Below are 17081 nucleotides of genomic sequence, written 5' to 3'. Positions count from 1 at the left end.
TTGACCCAGTGTTTTGAAACCTTTTTGATATTTTTGACAAACTTCCCAAATATCAAATTCCAATTGATGTTCTTTTGACCTCCAGCTAACTCTGGGATGCTTCAGAGGAATACTGAGGCATCTCAGAGATTAAATTAACTAGGATTATTTGATAAGTTAAATTACATGGGAAGCATTGTCAAATGAATGATAAGCCTTCTCAGGTTATACTGTGTGGGTAAATGTTATTAATATAGATATTCTAAAAGCAATATGGAATTCCTAAAAATATGGTATGTCCTGATAAAATGTCATCAGTCATAATTCTAGTTATTATAACCAAATTTCTTTGTCAATTACATTGACAGGAGTCTTAATCATACAAGACTCGGATCCAAAACTTAGAACATGGGAATATTTCCAATTTGGTGTCCATTGCTCAAATTGAGGCAGGACTACACCCCATTTCAGCAAGAAGTAGCCAGAGAAGTTGTTGCCCTGTTCTCTCAAAGATTTGGGGAAGGTTGAAACAGGAGTGGGGATTGAAACCGAGCTGCTGTAAAGCTGAGGTCCTCTGCCAAGTTTATGATTAACCTCTCTATCCAAAATGTTATTCCCTTTCTTGTCCAACACCTGTTCCCCTCAAGATTGAGGAGTATTAAAGAAAAGGAGGGATTGAGATGAGCATACCCCTGTGGGCCCTACTGGTACAAAAGCCTTTCCATGTCCTCTGTTTCTTATTGGTAGGAAAAAGTCTGCAGCTTCTTAGACCTTCCCTGATTTCCAAAGGGCAGATTCAAACAGTTATTAATCATGGAAGTGAGGGAATGCAGAAACAAAGAGAAAGCGTCAAACAATAGTAGAGTGATAAAGCAGAGTCCTAGCTCCTCCTCAAGGGATATACATAACAATATGTCCTTGAGTTCTTCCACAGGAACTAAGGCCCCCACCCAGGTGGAGGATGGTAACTTCAGGCTGAGCACAGGATGCCTGAAACACCACCCTGTTACCTCACCATTAACTAATCAGAAGAAAGTCACACACCCTGTAGCCCTCATCCCAAATTTTGCCATTAAAAACTCTTCCCCCCCAAAATCTTCGAGTCTTTTGAGCACAAGCCACCTGTTCTTTCTTGGCCCTGAAACAAACCTTTCTCTGCTCTAAACTCTGGAATTTTGATTTGTTTGGCCTCACTGAGCATCAGGCACACAAACTTGGGTTCAACAATAAGAGCTTGAGGGGATGTTGACTCTTACAAGGAATGCATGAGACAAACTGTCATCCAGGGAGGGCTCACCATGCACCAGAAACATGAATTATTTTATGTGATCTTCCCTCAAACTATCTGTTTGCAGATAACATGATCCTGAATTGAGAAATTCCTCAGGAATGTACTAAAAAACTATTAAACTAATAAACGAGGTCAGCAAATTTGCAGAATACAAGATCAATGTACCAAAAAAATATAGATTGTACATAAAATATACAAAAAAAGCATGTGGACTGAATGAATGCAAAGCAGTGTTCACAGTGCTTGGCACTTGTGGCAGGAAGAAAGAAGGATGGGGGCATGTGGTTAAGGAGGCTACGGTGCTTCCTTCTGAATATTCCTGCATTGTTTGAACCTTTTATGAGGAGTATGCATTAATATATTACTTGTGTGGTAAAAACATCAGTGATTGGTCACTCCCTCCAAACTTCTCTCTAAAATGCAATAAAGAAAATAAGACTGGCCTTAATTCAGATCATGATAGGGATGGGGTTTTTTAAATGTATGTTTATATACTTGCAATGAATAATCCAAAAGTGAAATTAAGAAAATAATTTCATATATAATAGCACCAAAAAATAAAAAAAGAATACATTTAACTAAAGAAATGCAAACCTTGAACACTGAAAACTATAAAATATTGTTGAAAGAAATTAGGAAGACCTAAATAAATGAAGACAATCCATGTTCATGGATTGGAAGGCTTAATATTTTTAAGATGGCAATACTCCCTAATTATTCTATAGATCCAACACAATCCCTATAAAATTCCAAGTGCCTTTTTGGCCAGAACTGACAAGCTGATCTTAAAATTTGTATGGAAATGCAAGGGACCCAGTATAGCCAAAACAATCTTGAAAAAGAAGAACCAAATTGGAGGACTCACACTTACCCATTTCAAATTTACTGCAAAGCTACTGTATCAAGAAAGTGTGGTACTGGCATAAGAATAGGCATATAGACCAATGAAATAGATTTGAGATCCCAGAAATTAACTTTCATGTTTATAATCCATTGATTTTCTTCAAAGGTGCCAAGACAATTAAATGGGGAAAGAACAGTTTTTTAAATAGATAGTACTGAGGCAACTGGATACTTATATGTAAAAGATCACTTCCTGGAGACGGAGGAAGATGGCGGAAGAGTAAGACGCGGAGATCACCTTCCTCCCCACAGATACATCAGAAATTCATCTACACGTGGAACTGCTCCTATAGAACACCTACTGAATGCTGGCAGAAGACCTCAGACCCCCCAAAAGGCAAGAAACTCCCCACATACCTGGGTAGGGCAAAAGAAAAAAGAATGAACAGAGACAAAAGGATAGGGACGGGACCTGCACCAGTGAGAGGAACCGTGAAGGAGGAAAGGTTTCCACACACTACAAGCCCCTTCGCGGGCGGAGACTGCGGGTGGCGGAGGGGGAAAGCTTCGGAGTAGCGGAGGAGAGCACAGCAACAGGGGTGTGGAGGGCAAAGCGGAGAGATTCCGGCACAGAGGATTGGTGCCCTCAGGCACACACCAGCCCGAGAGGCTTGTCTGCTCGGCCGCCGGGGCGGGCGGGGCTGGGAGCTGAGGCTCGGGTATCGGGTTTCAGTCGGAGCGCAGGGAGAGGGCTGGGGCTGGCGGCGGGAAGAGAGCCTGAAGGGGTTAGTGCACCACGGCTAGCCCGGAGGGAGTCCGGGAAAAAGTCTGGAGCTGCCGAAGAGGCGAGAGACTTTTTCTACCCTTTTGTTTCCTGGTGCGCGAGGAGAAGGCATTAAGAGGGCTGCTTTGGGAAGCGCCGGAGACGGGCGCGAGCCGCGGCTAAAGGCGCGGACCCCGGAGACGGGCGCAGGATGCTGGGGCTGCTGCTGCCGCCGCCACAAGGCCTGTGTGTGAGCGCAGGTCACTGTCCACCCCCCCTTCCGGGGAGCCTGTGCAGCCCGCCACTGCCGGGGTCCCGGGACCCAGGGACGGCTTCCCCGGGAAAGCGCATGGAGCGCCTCGGGCTGGTGCAATGTCACGCCGGCCTCTGCCGCCGCAGGCCCACCCCACACTGCGCGCCCCTCCCTCCCCTCTGCCTGAGTGAGCCAGAGCCCCCGAATCCGCGGCTCCTTTAAACCCGTCCTGTCTGAGCGAAGAACGGACGCCCTCCGGCGACCTACGCGCAGAGGCGGGGCCAGGTCCAAGGCTGAGACCCGGGAGCTGTGAGAGCAGAGAAGAGACAGGGAAATCTCTCTGTGCAGCCTCGGAGGCAGCGGATTAAAGCTCCACGGTCCGCTTGATGTGCCCTGCGTCTGTGGAGTGCATGAATGGACAGCGAATCATCCCAAATTGAGGAGGTGGACTTCGAGGACAAGATTTAAGATTTTTCCCCTTTTCCTCTTTTTACAACGAATTATCCCAAATTAAGGAGGTGGACTTTGAGAGCAAGATTTCAGACTTTTTCCCCTTTTCCTCTTTTTACAACGAATTATCCCAAATTGAGGAGGTGGACTTTGAGAGCAAGATTTTCGATTTTTTTCCCCCGTTCTCTTTTTGTGAATGTGTATGTGTATGCTTCTGTGTGAGCTTTTCTCTGTGTAGCTTTGCTTCTACCATATGTCCCAGGGTTCTATCTGTCCATTTTTTTCAATAATTACTTTTTAATTTTAATAACGCTACTATATTTTATACTTTATTCTATTTTACTTTATCTGCTCTCTTTCTTTTTTTCTACCTTCCCTTCCTCCCTCCCTCCCTCCGCCCCTCCTTTCTTTCTCTCTTTCTTTCCTTCCGCCTTCCCTCCCTCCCTCCTGTCTTTCTTTCCTTCTTGCTTTCTTTTTTTCCTTTCTTTCTTTCTTTCCTTCCTCCCTCCCTCCCTCCCTTCTTCCTTTCACTTTCTTTTTCTTTCCTTCCTCCCTCCCTCCCTCCTTTCTTTCTTTCTTTCCATCCTTCCTCCCTCCCTCCTTTCTTTCTTTCCGTCCTTCCTCCCTCCCTCCCTCCCTCCGTTCTTTCTTTCTTCCTTCCTTCCTTTCTTTCTTTCCTTCTTCCTTTCTTTCTCTCTCTCTTTCTTTTTTCTACTAATTCTTTCTTTCTACTTTTTCTCCCTTTTATTCTGAGCCGGGTAGATTAAAGGCTCTTGGTGCTGCAGCCAGGAGTCAGTGCTGTACCTCTGAAGTGGGAGAGCCAACTTCAGGACACGGGTCCACAAGAGACCTCCCAGCTCCACATAATATCAAGCAGTGAAAATCTCCCAGAGATCTCCATCTCAACACCAGCACCCAGCTTCACTCAACGACCAGCAAGCTACAATGCTGGTCACCCTATGCCAAGCAACTAGCAAGACAGGAACACAACCCCACCCATTAGCAGAGAGGCTGCCTAAAAACATAATAAGGCCACAGGCACCCAAAAACACACCACCAGACGTGGACCTGTCCACCAGAAAGACAAGATCGGCCTCAACCACCAGAACACAGGAACTAGTCCCCCCCACCAGGAAACCTACACAACCTACTGAAACAACCTTAGCCACTGGGGACAGACACCAAAAACAATGGGAACTACGAATCTGCAGCCTGCAAAAAGGAGACCCCAAACACAGGAAGATAAGCAAAATGAGAAGACAGAAAAACACACAGCAGGTGAAGGAGCAAGATAAAAACCTACCAGACCTAACAAATGAAGAGGTAATAGGCAGTCTACCTGAAAAAGAATTCAGAATAATGATAGTAAAGATGATCCAAGATTCTATTTCCAAGATCCAAAATCTTGGAAATAGAATAGACAAAATGCAAGAAACAGTTAACAAGGACCTAGAAGAACTAAAGATGAATCAAGCATTGATTAAAAACACAATAAATGAAATGAAAAATACTCTAGATGGGATCAATAGCAGAATAACTAAGGCAGAAGAACGGATAAGTGAGGTGGAAGATAAAATAGTGGAAATAACTGATGCAGAGCAAAATAAAGAAAAAAGAATGAAAAGAACAGAGGACAGTATCAGAGACCTCTGGGACAACATTAAACGCACCAACATTCGAATTATAGGGGTTCCAGAAGAAGAAGAGAAAAAGAAAGGGACTGAGAAAATATTTGAAGAGATTATAGTTGAAAACTTCCCTAATATGGGAAAGGAAATAGTTAATCAAGTCCAGGAGGCACAAAGAGTTCCATACAGAATAAATCCAAGGAGAAATACACCAAGACACATATTAATCAAACTGTCAAAAATTAAACACAAAGAAATCATATTAAAAGCAGCAAGGCAAAAACAACAAATAACACACAAGGGAATCCCCATCAGGTTAACAGCTGATCTCTCAGCAGAAACTCTACAAGCCAGAAGGGAGTGGCAGGACATAACTAAAGTAATGAAGGAGAAAAACCTGCAACCAAGATTACTCTACCCAGCAAGGATCTCATTCAGATTTGATGGAAAAATTTAAATGTTTACAGACAAGCAAAAGCTGAGAGAGTTCAGCACCACCAAACCAGCTTTACAACAAATGCTAAAGGAACTTCTCTAGGCAAGAAACACAACAGAAGGAAAAGACCTACAATAACGAACCCAAAGCAATTAAGGAAATGGGAATAGGAACATACATATCAATAATTACCTTAAAAAAATTACCTTAAATGTAAATGGACTAAATGCTCCCATCAAAAGACACAGATTGGCTGAATGGATACAAAAACAAGACCCATATATATGCTGTCTACAAGAGACCCACTTCAGACCTAGAAACACATACAGATTGAAAGTAAGGGGATGGAAAAAGATATTCCATGCAAATGGAAATCAAAAGAAAGCTGGAGTAGCAATTCTTATATCAGACAAAATAGACTTTAAAATAAGGACTATTAGAAGAGACAAAGAAGGACACTACATAATGATCAAGGGATCGAACCAAGAAGAAGATATAACAATTGTAAATATTTATGCACCCAACATAGGAGCACCTCAATACATAAGGCAAATACTAACAGCCATAAAAGGGGAAATCGACAGTAACACACTCATAGTAGGGGACTTTAACACCCCACTTTCACCAATGGACAGATCATCCAAAATGAAAATAAATAAGGAAACACAAGCTTTAAATGATACATTAAACAAGATGGACTTAATTGATATTTATAGGACATTCCATCCAAAAACAACAGAATACACATTTTTCTCAAGTGCTCATGGAACATTCTCCAGGATAGATCATATCTTGGGTCACAAATCAAGCCTTGGTAAATTTAAGAAAATTGAAATTGTATCAAGTATCTTTTCTGACCACAATGCTATGAGACTAGACATCAATTACAGGAAAAGATCTGTAAAAAATACAAACACATGGAGGCTAAACAATACACTGATCAATAATGACGTGATCACTGAAGAAATCAAAGAGGAAATAAAAAAATACCTAGAAACAAATGACAATGGAGACACGACGACCCAAAACCTATGGGACGCAGCAAAAGCAGTTCTAAGGGGAAGTTTATAGCAATACAATCCCACCTTAAGAAACAGGAAACATCTCGAGTAAACAACCTGACCCTGCACATAAAGCAATTAGAGAAAGAAGAACAAAAAACCCCCAAAGTTAGCAGAAGGAAAGAAATCATAAAGATCAGATCAGAAATAAATGAAAAAGAAATGAAGGAAACGATAGCAAAGATCAATATAACTAAAAGCTGGTTCTTTGAGAAGATAAACAAAATTGACAAACCATTAGCCAGACTCATCAAGAAAAAAAGGGAGAAGACTCAAATCAATAGAATTAGAAATGAAAAAGGAGAAGTAACAACTGACACTGCAGAAATACAAAAGATCATGAGAGATTACTACAAGCAACTCTATGCCAATAAAATGGACAACCTGGAAGAAATGGACAAATTCTTAGAAATGCACAACCTGCCAAGACTGAATCAGGAAGAAATAGAAAATATGAACAGACCAATCACAAGCACTGAAATTGAAACTGTGATAAAAAATCTTCCAACAAACAAAAGCCCAGGACCAGATGGCTTCACAGGCGAATTCTATCAAACATTTAGAGAAGAGCTAACACCCGTCCTTCTCAAACTCTTCCAAACAATTTCAGAGGAAGGAACACCCCCAAACTCATTCTATGAGGCCACCATCACCTTGATACCAAAACCAGGCAAGGATGTCACAAAGAAAGAAAACTACAGGCCAATATCACTGATGAACATAGATGCAAAAATCCTCAACAAAATACTAGCAAACAGAATCCAACGGCACATTAAAAGGATCATACACCATGATCAAGTGGGGTTTATTCCAGGAATGCAAGGATTCTTCAATATATGCAAATCAATCAATGTGATACACCATATTAACAAATTGAAGAAGAAAAACCATATGATCATCTCAATAGATGCGGAGAAAGCTTTCGACAAAATTCAACACCCATTTATGATAAAAACCCTGCAGAAAGTAGGCATAGAGGGAACTTTCCTCAACATAATAAAGGCCATATATGACAAACCCACAGCCAACATCGTCCTCAATGGTGAAAAACTGAAACCATTTCCACTAAGATCAGGAACAAGACAAGGCTGCCCACTCTCACCACTCTTATTCAACTTAGTTTTGGAAGTTTTAGCCACAGCAATCAGAGAAGAAAAAGAAATAAAAGGAATCCAAATTGGAAAAGAGGAAGTAAAGCTGTCACTGTTTGCAGATGACATGATACTATACATAGAGAATCCTAAAGATGCTACCAGAAAACTACTAGAGCTAATCAATGAATTTGGTAAAGTAGCAGGATACAAAATTAATGCACAGAAATCTCTGGCATTCCTGTACACTTATGATGAAAAATCTGAAAGTGAAATCAAGAAAACACTCCATTTACCATTGCAACAAAAAGAATAAAATATCTAAGAATAAACCTACCTAAGGAGACAAAAGACCTGTATGCAGAAAATTATAAGACACTGATGAAAGAAATTAAAGATGATACAAATAGATGGAGAGATATACCATGCTACTGGACTGGAAGAATCAATATTGTGAAAATGACTACTACCCAAAGCAATCTACAGATTCAATGCAATCCCTATCAAACTACCACTGGCATTTTTCACAGAACTAGAACAAAAAATTTCAAAATTTCTTTGGAAAAACAAAAGACCCCGAATAGCCAAAGCAATCTTGAGAACGCAAAACGGAGCTGGAGGAATCAGGCTCTCTGGCTTCAGATTATACTACAAAGCTACAGTAATCAAGACAGTGTGGTACTGGCACAAAAACAGAAAGATAGATCAATGGAACAGGATAGAAAGCCCAGAGATAAACCCACGCACATATGGTCAACTTATCTTTGATAAAGGAGGCAGGAATGTACAGTGGAGAAAGGACAGCCTCTTCAATAAGTGGTGCTGGGAAAACTGGACAGGGACATGTAAAAGTATGAGATTAGATCATTCCCTAACACCATACACAAAAATAAGCTCAAAATGGATTAAAGACCTAAATGTAAGGCCAGAAACTATCAAACTCTTAGAGGAAAACATAGGCAGGACACTCTATGACATAAATCACAGCAAGATCCTTTTGGACCCACCTCCTAGAGAAATGGAAATAAAAACAAAGATAAACAAATGGGACCTAATGAAACTTCAAAGCTTTTGCACAGCAAAGGAAACCATAAACAAGACCAAAAGACAACCCTCAGAATGGGAGAAAATATTTGCAAATGAAGCAACTGACAAAGGATTAATCTCCAAAATTTATAAGCAGCTCATGCAGCTCAATAGCAAAAAAACAACCCAGTCCAAAAATGGGCAGAAGACTTAAATAGGCATTTCTCCAAAGAAGATATACAGACTGCCAACAAACACATGAAAGAATGCTCAACATCATTAATCATTAGAGAAATGCAAATCAAAACTACAATGAGATGTCATCTCACACCAGTCAGAATGGCCATCATCAAGAAATCTAGAAACAATAAATGCTGGAGAGGGTGTGGAGAAAAGGGAACACTCTTGCACTGCTGGTGGGAATGTGAATTGGTACAGCCACTATAGAGAACAGTATGGAGGTTCCTTAAAAAACTAAAAATAGAACTACCATATGACCCAGCAATCCCACTACTGGGCATATACCCTGAGAAAACCATAATTCAAAAAGAGACATGTACCAAAATGTTCATAGCAGCCCTATTTACAATAGCCCGGAGATGGAAACAACCTAAGTGTCCATCATCGGATGAATGGATAAAGAAGATGTGGCACATATATACAATGGAATATTACTCAGCCATAAAAAGAAACGAAACTGAGCTATTTGTAATGAGGTGGATAGACCTAGAGTCTGTCATACAGAGTGAAGTAAGTCAGAAAGAGAAAGACAAATACCGTATGCTAGCACATATATATGGAATTTAAGGAAAAAAATGTCATGAAGAACCTAGGGGTAAAACAGGAATAAAGACACAGACCTACTGAGAATGGACTTGAGGATATGGGGAGGGGGAAGGGTAAGCTGTGACAAAGCGAAAGAGAGGCATGGACATATATACACTACGAAACATAAGGTAGATAGATAGTGGGAAGCAGCCGCATAGCACAGGGAGATCAGCTTGGTGCTTTGTGACCGCCTGGAGGGGTGGGATAGGGAGGGTGGGAGGGAGGGAGACACAAGAGGGAAGGGATGTGGGAACAGATGTATATGTATGACTGATTCACTTTGTTATAAAGAAGAAACTAATAAATAAATAAATAAATAAATTAATTAATTAAATAAAAAAATAAAATACCAAAAAAAAAAAAAAAGAAGATGTGGTACATATATACAATGGAATATTACTCAGCCATAAAAAGAAACGAAACTGAGCTATTTGTAATGAGGTGGATAGACCTAGAGTCTGTCATACAGAGTGAAGTAAGTCAGAAAGAGAAAGACAAATACCGTATGCTAATACATATATATGGAAATTTTTTTAAAAATGTCATGAAGAACCTAGGGGTAAAACAGGAATAAAGACACAGACCTACTTGAGAATGGACTTGAGGATATGGGGAGGGGGAAGGGTAAGCTGTGACAAAGCGAAAGAGAGGCATGGACATATATACACTACAAAACGTAAGGTAGATAGATAGTGGGAAGCAGCCGCATAGCACAGGGAGATCAGCTCGGTGCTTTGTGACCGCCTGGAGGGGTGGGATAGGGAGGGTGGGAGGGAGGGAGACGCAAGAGGGAAGGGATGTGGGAACAGATGTATATGTATGACTGATTCACTTTGTTATAAAGCAGAAACTAATAAAAAAAAATAGAAAAAAAAAGATCACTTCCTCACACCATACATAAAAATTAACTCAAATGAATGCTAGAGCTGATTGTTAGAGCTAAAACTATAAAACCCTTAGAAAAAAATATAGGCATGAACATTCATGACCTTGGATTAGAACAAGCATTCTAGTTATGACACAAAAAGTGTAAGCAACAAAAGAAAAAAAGATAAAGCATATTTCATCAAAATTAAAAACTATTGTGCTTCAAAGTATACTACCAAGAAAGTGAAAAGACAACTTACAGAATAGGAGAAAATATTTGCAAATCATATATCTGATAAGGGACTTGTATCTAGAGTATATAAAGAACACATCATTCAATAACAAAAAGACAAATAACCTAATTAAAAAATAGGGGAAGGATCTGAATAGACATCTCTCTGAAAAAGATATACAAATGATCAATAAGCAGATGAAAAGAGGTGTCAATATCATTAACCATCAGGGAAATGCAAATCAAAACCATAATGAGATACTACTTCACACTCACTAGGATGGCTAGAATTTTTAAAAAAGACAGATTTTAACAAGTGTTTTAAGGCACTTTTATACACTATTGGTGAGAATTGTAATGGTATGGCTACTTTGGAAAAGTATGGCTGTTCCTCAAAAAGGCAAACATAGAGTTACCATATGACCCAGAAATTCCACTCCTAAGTATATACCCTAGAGAAATGAAAACATATGTCCACATTAAAACTTTTACACAAATGTTTATAGCTATATTATTCATAACAGCCAAAAAGTGAAAACAATGCAAATACCCATCAATTAATGAATGGATCAATCAAATGTGATATATCTATATAATGGAAGATTGTTTGACCATAAAAGGAAATAAAGAACTTATACATGCTACAACATGGATGAACCTTGAAAATATGGTAAGAGAAAGAAACCAGTCACAAAGACCATGTATTATATGATTCCATTTATAAGAAATGTCCAGGATAGGCAAATTCATAGAGACAGAAAATGCATTAGTGGTTGCCTAGTGCTGAAGAATTGGGAGGAAATGTGGAGCGATTGCTCATGGGTTCAGGGTTTATTTTGGGGTGTTGAAATGTTCTAAAATTGATTGTGGTGATGATTACACAACTCTAAATACACCAAAAACTATTGAATTGTACACATTAATGGGTGAATTGTGTGGTATGTTAATTATATCCCAATAAGATTGTTATAGTACAAGAAAATAATTTATCAATGAAAACATCAGGGCTTGGAGATTTTTAAAATACAGTTTTAAACTACAAATTCAATTTTTAAAATTGTTATAGGACTGAGTTATCTTTCATGTTGTGGGTGAGTTTTGACAGTTTGTGGTTTTTGAGAATTTAACCTATTTCATGTAGTCTGTCCAATTCATTTGCATAGAAATATTATTGTTTTAATGTCTGTGAGGTCTACAGTTATATTCACTTTTTCATTCTTGATTTAGTCATTTCTGTCTTCTCTCTTTTTCTGTTTGTCAGTCTGACTAGAGGTACATCAATTGTATTGGTCTTTCAAAGAACCACCTTTTGGTTTCATTGATTTTTTCTGTTTGTCTATTTTCAATTTCATTAATAACTGATCTTTATTATTTACACCTCCTACTCGCTTTGGGTTTATTTTGCTCCCCCTCGTCCCCACCCCCTCCCCCAGTTTCTTATGGGAGAAGCTTAGGTGGTTGCTTTAAGACATTTCTTATTTTGTAATATAAGCATTTAATGCAATAAATTCCCCTCCCACTTTAGCTACATCCCACAATTTTGATACGTTATATATTAATTTTCTTTCTTTTTAATGTATTTTCTAATTTCCTTTGAGATTCCTTTTTTAAAGTGTGCTGTTTCTTTGCTAGTGTTTGGAAAATTTTCAATTATCTTTCTGTTACTGATTTCTAGTTTAATTTTATTAGAGTCAGAAAGCATATTTTGTATGATTTCAATCCTTTTAACTTTGTTAAGGTTTGATTTATGACTCACAATATAGTCTATCTTGGTAAATGCTCCATGTGCACTTGAAAAGAATGTGTGGAGTGTTCCATAAATATCAGTTAATTCAAGCTAGTTAATGGTGTTGTTCAGTTCTATCCTTGCTAATTTTCTGTCACTTTTTCTATATATTACATAGAGAGGGGTGCTGCAGCTTCCAAGTATAATTGTGGATACGTCTACTACTTTTCTGCTATGACAATTTTTGCTTCATATATTTTGAAGCTCCTATTCTCAGGTGTTTATACATTTAGAAGTGTTATGGGTGGATTGATTCTTCTAACAATGTGTAATGTCTCTCTCTAACTCTGCTAATTTCTTTGCTCTGAAGTTTACTTTGATATTTAGTCACCCTTGCTTTGGTTTGTTAGGGTTTCCATGGTATAGGTTTTTTCATACTTTTTCTTTTTAACCTACCTATATCATAATATGGGAAGAGAGTTTCTTGTAGACAGCAGGTGCTTGGGTCATTTTTTACAAATCCATTTTGCCAATCTCTATCTTGAATTGGTGTGTTTACGTTATTTACATTTAATGTAAGTATTGATATGTCTGGATCTAGACCATTTTATTATTTGTTTTTGGTTTGTTCCCTCTATTTTTCATTATTCTGTTTCCCCTTTCCTACCTTTGTTTAGGTTACTTAAAAAAACATTTTTTAGTATTCCATTTTAAGTTACCTAGTATTGTTTTGACATTATCCCTTCATATAATTTATTTCAGTTTTGGGAGAGACAATTCTCTTTGAGCTTCTTGCTCTCCTGCATCTCCTACTGTGTGTGCCAAGGCTGTAAAGTCCTGACCCCTGTCTTGCCTGGGCCATTTCTCAGAACTGCGTGGGTGCCCAAAGCACAGAGGATGCAGGTCGGAAGGCGGTGGCCTGTACAGAGGAAGAAAGAAGCCCCTGGGCCCATGCACCGGACGCTGGGAGCAATAAGTGGCATGCTCAGGTGTAGACCCTGGAGGAATGGAGAAAAGAAGCTGACATTGTTTCCTTTCTGCTGCTCCCACTGTCCCCCAGGGGCTAGCCTCCACCGCCCCCTGTGCTCCATGAACTGCCAGCCAGGGGGTAACATGTTGTTCTGGTGTTAGCGTCTCACGTCACTGTAGTCCCTGACTCTTGTGCATGTTAGACTCCTTGGTTCATGTTTTCATGGAGCAAAAAGGCTCCCGAATTCAAACGATGGGGTTTTGGTGAAGTTTGCAGAAGGGAAGGGAATCCTAAGGGGCCTTTGGGCGGGGTCCTGTGGGCCATTCACTGTACTGTTGTGGCTTCCACCACTGAAGGGATGGTAAGTACCGGGGGTTCTAGTCTGTCTTCCTGTCAGGTGAGTGACAGAGGGGATTCTCCCATCCGGGATCGCTGCGTGTACAGAAGTGCTGGAGGTACGTGTAGGCTGCGACCTCCCCTCTATCGTTTCCTCCCTAAACCATCCCTGGTGGTCCGGCAGAAACAATACAGAATTCCTGCAAGAGGAGAAATCAGTTTTAAAGATTTAATGGCCGTCAGACTATGCCGGGGCATTTCCTGGTATAACAGCGCCACCTGCCGGACAAGCCACCGGTGGCCTTTTGGTTTTGTTTTGAGCAAGTTATTACCCAGCTCTTGTGGAAACTGCATGTCTGACCTGTGCATGGCTTATGGCTCTTTGGCCTGAATGCCCATTTTGAGGCGTATCAAATCAATGACTAACAAGGTGGAAAGAGCCCAAAAGATCTCTCTGTTCAAAAGGAAATGGCGGGCTTCCCTGGTGGCGCAGTGGTTGAGAGTCCGCCTGCCGATGCAGGGGACACGGGTTCGTGCCCCGATCCCGGAAGATCCCACATGCCGCGGAGCGGCTGGGCCCGCGAGCCATGGCCGCGGAGCCTGTGTGTCCGGAGCCTGTGCTCCGCAACGGGAGAGGCCACAGCAGTGAGAGGCCCGTGTACAGCAAAAAAAAAAAAAAAAAAAAAGGAAATGGCATATATATTCAAGAACCAGTTTGCCTGGACCACCTGGCATCTCACCTTCACATAAAAAGGGGCATTGACACTTTTAGGGGAAACAGTATCCCCTGCCATGTCCCCTAAAGCAAAGCCACTGACCCAAAGGGGTCCTGGCTTCACAAAGAAACCCCTAAACTCTTGGGCCTGGTGGTTTAGCTCAGTTGATGATGTCAGCACTGTTGCAGCTGCTCAGCACCATATCCATCAGGCAGAAAGTGACCGCGATTGTTCTCTCAAGGGCCAGAGCTCACCACAGTCCTAATCGCACTGGCCAGTCCTCCCCTGAGCCTGAGTTGCTGATGGGCCACCACCTGGCCTGCTACTGGGGAGATCCTGGACTGGCAGATTACAGACACCCCTCTGTGGGGCAGTAAATCGGGGAAACATATTGCCACTGCTGATGGGACAGTGGTGCCACTGATGCAGATGTATTCAGTAAGGATTCTCTGATGAGACCCACTGGAAGCAAACTGCTGATCAAGCCTTCACTGCCCAGATCACAGCCATCACTACCCGCGTCCACTTGCAGATATCCGGCAGCCTGGAGCCAAGGCTCAGAGGTATGGCGGATTCCCTTCCAGACAACCACAATAAAGTGAATATTGCAATAAAGCAAGTCACATGGATCTTTTTGTTTCCCAGTGCATATAAAAGTTATGTTGACTCTATACTGTGACATATTAGGTGTGCAATAGCATTATGTTTAAAAAACAATGCACATACCTTAATTAAAACATACTTTATTGGTAAAAAAAATGTTAACCATCATCTGATAACACAGAGTCATCACAAACCTTCACTTTGTAAAAGAAAAACCCTTCAATATCTTCGAAGGGCAATAAAACAAGGTATGCTGTACTGGAGAACAAAAGCAGTGAACTCACTGCTAATGCTTGGGTGCTTCAAATTCTGCTCTCCTTCCCCAGTCCCCCTGCTGCTATGTACTTCTCAGAGTCTTCAGATAGCTGCTGCATGCCTGCTGTCCGGGGGTACAGTTGTACTGAGTGGGACAGACAGGGTGGCGTGTGCTTACTCCATCTCACCCAGCACTGGAACCCAGGGAAAGCTTTGAACAGGTGGAGATAGGGGAGCCCCAGCACCAGGGCAAAGGCATAGAGCTGGGAACACAGCACAGGCTGGGTCCTGAGCCCTGAAGGAGAGCAGAGGGAGAGAAATCTGGCAGAAGGGCTTGGCCTGGGTGCTGTGGGCCCAGGTGGGCAGCCATCACGGGGGAGCCACTGAGGGGAGCCAACCCGAGAGAGCCAAGACAGGAGCTGTGCTTCAGGCCCCGAATGTGCTGTTGCCTTCACCTGGAGCGCTCCTTCTTCTGCTCTTCACCCAGCCAACTCTTTCTCATCCTCAGGTGTCAGCTGAAATCTCATTTCCTCAGGGGAGCCTACCTGACCATAGATCCCACAGAATTCTGTACTTTTCCCTCCTGGTCCTTATCATGGTGGCAATTGTTAATTAAGCATTTGCAATTGTTTAATTCACACCAGTTTCCCCTAGTGGACTGTGGGAACATGAGGGCAACATCCACATAGATCTCGTTAATTGCTTAGGTTGATCAGTCAGTCAGCAAACCTGTAGGGAGAACCTGCTCTGTGCCCACCATTGTCCTGGGCACCAGTGTTCCCAAGGACGAGGTGTCGACCTTGCCCACTGTTGTCTGCCTGTTGCCGGCACAAACGCTGAGCCCAGTGTTAACTGACTGCCTGCCCAAAGGTGGTTCTGGTTGTGTGTGTGTGTGTGTGTGTGTGTGTGTGTTTAAAGGGAGAAGGGGCAGGTGGCAGAGAGGCTAGGCCAGGATCTGCTATGATAGCGTAAAGGAGGCCCCGACAAGGCTGTAGCCGGGGCCTGAGGGGCAGGGCTGGACTCTAGAGTGGAGGCAGACACTGCCTGGACCGTTTTGAAACCTTGGGGATGAGGGAATCCCAACATGCGACCTTCTGATGATGTTCGTTAACCTCCTGCAGGCTGCCTGGTGCTCTTCCGCCAGCCCCTGGGGAACTGTCAGGGCTGAGCACCTCCTGGGCCAGGCCCAGAGCACCGCGCTCCCCATGAGGTTACAGCCAGGGGAGCCCTGAGACGCGTTCTGTTCTTCGGCCTCCTAGCGACCGGGGGAGTGAAGGGGCCAGGACAGGGACCCCAGGCCTGTCCGCTTTGAAGCTCCCCGACATCTAGGCGGCCCCTGTGCTCCTCAGGGGACCACCCTGGGGAAGGGATATCTGGTTGGGAGGCCGCCTCAGTCAGTTCCTTCATCATCCTCTGCCTTCCACACCCTGGTCCTCCTCATGCTGTCGCCTTGGAACGAAGGAATCCACCCATCTGTGCCCCAGGCAGTCTCCTCCCGCCGCCCCCGTGCACAGCGGGCGCCTGCAAGTGTCTCGGGGTGTAGAGCCTGTGGGGAGGACCCCCACCGGGGACCCTGTACCTACCGGCCCCAGCTCCAGCTCCAAGGGCCCTAGACGTGGTCCCTGATCCCCAGAGACACCGCGGGCAGGTGGGGAGAAGGCCTCTCCTTCTCTCTCAGAATCAGGGATTTTTTCACAGCTCAGTATGGTCCCAGTTGAGCCTCTCAA

This window comes from Mesoplodon mirus (assembly GCF_964341445.2).
Source record: "Mesoplodon mirus genome assembly, chromosome: 13".
In the NCBI taxonomy this organism is placed as follows: domain Eukaryota; kingdom Metazoa; phylum Chordata; class Mammalia; order Artiodactyla; family Ziphiidae; genus Mesoplodon; species Mesoplodon mirus.
This window is presented reverse-complemented; position numbering follows the sequence as displayed.